Raw genomic sequence first — 6,652 nt, forward strand, 5'->3', positions numbered from 1 at the left:
CATCTCTCCTATGATAGTGGGAGTGTATGCACATAGATGGGCCTGTGTACACTTTCCAGTCCATTTCTCCCCTCAATTCCTTCCTCACCATACATTTATTGCTGGGTGGTGGTGACATGCACCTTTAATTCCAGTACTAAGGAGGCAGTGGATCTCTGTGTGTTCGAGGCCAGCCTGGTCTACAGAGTGAGTTCCAGGACAGCCTCCTAAACAATACAGAGAAACCCTGTCTTGGAAAAAAGGTGGATTGGGAGTTTCCTCACAGCTAGCCCAGCCCCTACCCTCCCTGACTGTCTCTACCAGAAGTTCCTCAGATGGCAAGAGTTGGTGTCATGGTACAGAGTGACACACATTCTGGCAGTGAACTTGCTTCTGGTTAGGCCTTGCATGATTTTCTAGCATCTAACACAGAGGCAAACGGTCAGGCTCCATGAGCTAAAAAAATGCCACAGTCTTGTCTAGTCCATACTTGCTGCAATCTCTTGATATCCCTCATTTAAAACATTTTTTTTGTGGGGGAGATGTGGTAATATATTATTTATGATTTAATAGAGTCACTGGATATCAAAATGCAAAGCTAACCTCAGCCATAGAGCCAGGGCAACGGTGGCACACACCTTTAATCCCAGGACTCAGGAGACAAAGGCAGATGGATCTCTGTGAGTTCAAGGCCACCCAGGGCTACATTAGAGTGAATCAGTCGAAAAGAGAAACAGCTCACACAAAGGAGATCTCAGCACTTGGGATCCCACAACTTCTATCCCAGCTCTACAAAGGTATATAAGATAGGAGAGGGGCATTCAGTAGTCAGGCTCAGAGATTTATTCTCCAGCCACATTGAGGACAGGACAGCCCTTTCAGTCTGAGGTAGAGGTAAGAGCTAGTGACCAGCTACATTGCTTCTCTGATCTTCAGCTGGAACCCTGATATCTGTTTCTGGGTTTATATTACTCATGATACAGGGAGATAGTGGTAGGTGACCACCTGCACTTGAGAAATTATCAGGCCCATCACTTTCAGGGTCATACGAGTGTCAGACTGATGGTTTTCAACCTGGCTTGCCTTCTGGATGAACAACTTCTTGTATGCCAGCCAGCCCACCAGGAGCCATGTTCGGGAGAAGAAAAGTGTCTTGATATAGTCCACAGCTTATATATAACCTTGCAGTACATTGGAGTGATATGTATAAAGCCTACTAGCAGCATAACCCTTCTTCTTGTGGCAGAGGAAATGACAGGAGTTTGGTGGGGGAGAGCTGGGTAGGGAAAACTCAGGCTTTATTTTAATTCTAGAACGCTTGGGATAAGAGCCTTGCATGGACTAGCCAGCTACATCCCCAACCCTGCTTACTATTATTTGACTGATACTATGAAAATAGGTAAGAAAAAGTTGAAAGTCAATTTCAGGTTGAGAATGAAAGTCATAGAACCTCCTTGGTAGCATATAAAATGCTTTCACTTCTGGGCAGCACAATGATCAAAACTGAATGTGGCGGCAAACACCTGTGATCCCAGTGCACAGAAGGCTAAAGCAGGAAGATGGGGAATTTGAGGCTATTCTGGCCCCATATAGAATGTCTCTGCTTTAAAAAAAATCATTTATTTTTTTGAGATTATAATTACACTGTTTCCCCTTGCCATTTCCTCTCTCCAAGCCCTCCCATACCCACTTCCCTGTTGTCTTTCATATGTACATATATATTCATAAATGCATAAATAAGTACAACCTGCTGAATCTGTCTAATGTTACTTGTATGCACGCTTTCAGGGCTGACCATTTGAAACTGGATGACCAGTTGGTGTGCTGTTTACTGTAGGAGACTATTTCTCCCACTCTCAGTATTCCTTAGTTGCCTAGAGTTATCTTTGTTCAGCTCATGTTTAGGTAATCAGATTGGTGAGACTTTAAATGGGTGTAGCTTCTGACAAAACCTCACAGCAGACTTCCTCATCCTCTGGCTCAGAATTTTTCCACTCCCTCTTCCATGGTAGGAATTGCAGATGTATCAGATGGGACTGGGTTCCACAGCTGATCTTTCGTTGATGTTGCTTTTTGAGACAGGGTTTCTCTGTGTAGCTTTGTAGACCAGGCTGGCCTTAAACTCACACAGATCCACCTGCCTCTGCTTCCCAAGTGCTAGGATTAAAGGCGTGCACCACCAACACTAGGCTCTGATCTCTCTCTCTCTCTCTCTCTCTCTCTCTCTCTCTCTCTCTCTCTCTCTCTCTCTCTCTCCCTTTCTCCCTTCCTTTCCTTCCTTCAGTCTTTCTTTTTTCTTTTCCTCTTTTTAAATTTAAATTAGAAACAAACTTGCTTTACATGTCAATCCAAGCTCCCTCTCCCTCCACTCCTCCCCTTCCCCCACTAGCACCCCTTAGCCCCCCACCCAATACCCACTCCCCTTTCCAGGGAGGATGAGGCCCTCCATGGGGGATCTCCAAAGTCTGTCATATCATCTGCAGCAGGGCCTAGGCCTTCCCCCATGTGTCAGGCTGAGAGAGCATCCCTCCATGTGGAATGGGCTCCCAAAGGCCATTTTTATGCCAGGGATAAATACTGATCTACTACCCAAGGCCCCATAGATTGCCTAGGCCTCCTAACTGACACCCAAATTTAGGGGGTCTGGATCAGTCCCATGCTTGCCTCTCAGCCATCAGTCTGGGGTCCAAGAACTCCCCCTTGTTCAGGTCAGCTGATTCTGTGGGTTTTACCAGCCTGGTCTTGACCCTTTTGCTCATCACTCCTCCCTCTCTGTCACTGGTTTCCAGGAGTTCAGTTCAGTGTTTAGCTGTGGGTGTCTACCTCCCTCCCTCCTCCCTCAGTCACTGGATGAAGGTTCTAGGATGGCATACAAAGCAGTCATCAATCTCATTATTGGGGAAGGGCATGTAAGGTAGTCTCTTCACTACTGCTTAGATTGCCAGTTGGTGTCATCCTTGTAGATTTCTGGAAATCTCATTAATGCCAGATCTCTCCTCATACCTATAATGACTCCCTCTATTATGGTATCTCTCATCCTGCTCTCTTCAATTCTTCTCCTGACTCAACCTTCCTGCTCCTCCATATCCTCCTCTCCCCTCCTCTTCATCCCCTCACTTTTCAACAACTCCCTCTCCCCTCCCACAAATGGTGCTGGCATAACTGGATGCTGACATGTAGAAGACTGCAGATAGATCCATGTCTATCGCCATGCACAAAACTTAAGTCCAAATGGATCAAAGACCTCAACATAAATCCAGTCACACTGATCCTCTTAGAAGAGAAAGTGGGTGGTACCCTTGAACAAATTGGTACAGGAGACTGCTTCCTGAACATAACACCAGTAGCACAGACACTGAGATTGACAATTAATAAGTGGGATTTCCTGAAACTGAGAAGCTTCTGTAAGGCAAAGGACACAATCAACAAGACAAAAAGTCAGCCCACAGAATGGGAAAAGATATTCATTAGCCCCACATCTGACACAGGACTGATCTCCAAAATATACAAAGAGCTCAAGAAGTAAGTCTCCAAGACATCAAAGGATCCAATTAAAAAGTAGGGTACAGAACTATATAGAGGAGTCTAAAATGGTTGATAGACGCTTAAGAAAGTGCTCAACATCCCTAGCCATCCGAGAAATGCAAATCAAAACAACTCTGAGATACTATCTCACTCCTGTCAGAATGGCATTTTTATTTATTTTTTAAGAAAGCCAAAGAACATACCTAGACTTAATCATGAGAGTAAAGCATGTCTGTTTCCCAAGGTCAGGGATCTTGTCGGAAAAGAATACTACCTTGACCCTTAGGGTATGGACTTCAAGGCCCGAAAACCCCAAACTCCTAATTTTTTCTGAAGCATCTGAGCTTGTGGAGGTGATCCTATGGCACTCTAAAGAGCTAGCAAGTCCCATTTTCCTAAGACGATGTAAAGAAGGCCAGCCTCGTACAAGATACCCTACTGTTCTCCTAAAAGTAGGCCAATAACAAAGTCGCTATGTGATGCAACTGGGAACATGATATGCTAGCAAAAACAGAAAAAGGAGATAAAGCTGATAAGTATCATTAGCATCTGGGAGCTAAGCGTGGACAAGCAATTTGATACTGCTGAGGCAAGAGAGGGTAAAATTAAAACTTTGAAAAAAGATACCTTATAAATAGCATAATATATAATGTATGATATATGAATACTCTCCTGAGTTATAGAACCCAACACCCTAGTAAGGACCTGTAAGATGGATCCCAGAAGCTTGGAAAATGTTTGCCAGAACTGCTATGGCTGGCAATGAACTAGAAGGACAAGGAGGTGGACATGTTTCAGTAGACATGAGATGTCAGACACTCAGTGGAGGATAATGTTGCATGGAAAGATCGTGGGGACATACCGTTCACCACATCATGAGGAATGTACTAGTAAGGGGGTAACAGCATTTAGAACTTCAGTGTGGTGGTTCTCTTCAGGCCAGTATGGATATAGGAACAATCAACAAGGTGTGTGTATAGCTGGTATATTACAGTTCTGTAGAGGAACAGAACCAATAGAATAAATATATACTGAAAAGAGGATTCATTAGTCTAACTTACACAATATAGTTTGGGCAGTCCAATAATGGCCATCTGAATTGTGGTGAGGTGGAGATTCCATGAGGGTGGATGCTCCAGTAGTCCCCATATGGCACTGAGGGCCTGGAGGATTCACTGGTCTTCGGTTCACATTGGAAATCTGAAGAAGGTGGCTTCGGATGCCATCAGAGGATGACAGTAGCAACTGTGGGATAGATGAAACTCACCAACGAGAAGTGACGCTTGCTAGTTAAGCAGCATTGTTTTTCCCTGAGGCCTCTTTCTATCTGGGCCACTGTAGGAAGGTGCTACCTGCTCTTGTGGGGGGGGGAGGCTCTCCTCACAGTTAATCATTCCTGGAACTATCCCACAGACCTGCCTAAAGGTCTTTGCTGATTACAGATCCAATTAAGTTGACAATCAAGATTAGCTGTCACAACTAGCAAAAGGGATGGCGGGGAAACCAGACTGACTGAGTAGAATGCTCAGTAGACAGAGTCTAGGTGATGAGAAGAGTGAGAATGGCAGGCACGGGGCCTGAGCGAGAAGGGGGATGGAGGTGGTTAAGACAGTGTGGCAGTGGGCTAGAGACAGACACAGCTCAGCGGTTAAGAGCACTGACTGGTCTTGCCGAGGACCCGGGTTTGCTTCCCAGTACCCACATGGTGGCTCACAACCTTGTTTAATTCCAGTTCAAAGGCGTCAGATGCCTCTTTCAACCTCCACAGGTTCCTGCATGTGTGTGGTGCCCATGCACTCAGGGACACATTTAAACACCACAAAAGTAAGTAAATAAATATTTAAAAATGAAAGAGCTTCTTCTACTTCTGGAAAACACCAAATGGCGGATGATGCCAGTGCAGCGGGAGGGCCCGGAGAACCCGGGGGCCCGGGATTAGGTGGCCGTGGCAGCTTCCATGGAGGCTTCGGCAGTGGTCTCAGGGGCCGAGGTCGTGGTCGAGGCTGTGGCCGTGGTCAAGGCTGCGGGGCTCGTGGAGGTAAAGCTGAAGACAAGGAGTGGATCCCCGTCACCAAGCTGGGCTGCCTGGTTAAGGACATGAAGATCAAGTCCCTGGAGGAGATCTACCTGTTCTCCCTGCCCATTAAGGAATCCGAGATTATTGTTTTTATTTTCTGGGTGCATCTTTAAAGGATGAGGTTCTAAATATCATACCAGTACAGAAGCAGACTCGGGCTGGCCAGCAGACCAGGTTCAAGGCTTTTGTCGCTGTTGGGGACTACAACGGTCATGTTGGTCTTGGTGTGAAGTGCTCCAAGGAGGTAGCCACAGCCATCTGGAGGGGCCATCATCTTGGCCAAGCTTTACATTGTCCCCGTGTGGAGAAGCTACTGGGGAAACAAGATTGGCAAGCCCCACACTGTCCCATGCAAAGTGACGCGCCGCTGTGGCTCTGTGTTGGTGCGTCTCATCCCTGCCCCCAGAGGCACTGGCATCGTCTTGGCTCCTGTGCCCAAGAAGCTACTGATGATGGCCGGTATTGATGACTGCTACACATCAGCCAGGGGCAACTTTGCCAAGGCCACCTTTGATGCCATCTCCAAGACCTACAGCTACCTGACCCTCAACCTCTGGAAAGAGACTGTGTTCACCAAGTCTCCTTATCAGGAATTCGCAGACCATCTTGTGAAAGCCCACACCAGAGTCTCTGTTCAGAGGACCCAGGCTCCAGCTGTGGCCACCCACATAAGGGTTTTCATACAAGAAAAATAAAGTGAATTAAGTCTGTTAAAAAAATAAAAATAAAAGAGCGCCGGGCGGTGGTGGCGCACGCCTTTAATCCCAGCACTCGGGAGGCAGAGGCAGGCGGATCTCTGTGAGTTCGAGGCTAGGCTGGACCGACAGCTTCCAAAACAATACAGAGAAACCCTGTCTCATAAAACCAAAAAAAAAGAGCCTGGGCATTGTAGTGCACACGTTTAACCCCAGCACTCGGGGGTCGGAGGCATGTGCATGTGAATCTCTGTGAGTTCCAGGGTAGTCTGGTCTACAGTGTGAATTCCAGGACAAGCAGAAGTATGTGAGAGATATCCCATCTAAAATAAAATAAAATGAGAACATGGTATCCCTAGGGGGAAAATATATGGTA

The 6,652-nt window shown here is 46.4% G+C and overlaps 1 pseudogene; it reads left to right on the top strand.

The window, feature by feature from the left end:
- The first annotated feature begins 5,385 nt into the window (after positions 1 to 5,385).
- LOC121139866 lies at positions 5,386 to 6,290 on the top strand (annotated as a pseudogene).
- The last annotated feature ends 362 nt before the right edge of the window (positions 6,291 to 6,652 follow it).

This window comes from Mesocricetus auratus, unplaced genomic scaffold (assembly GCF_017639785.1).
Source record: "Mesocricetus auratus isolate SY011 unplaced genomic scaffold, BCM_Maur_2.0 Super-Scaffold_100003, whole genome shotgun sequence".
NCBI classification, from domain to species: Eukaryota; Metazoa; Chordata; class Mammalia; order Rodentia; family Cricetidae; genus Mesocricetus; species Mesocricetus auratus.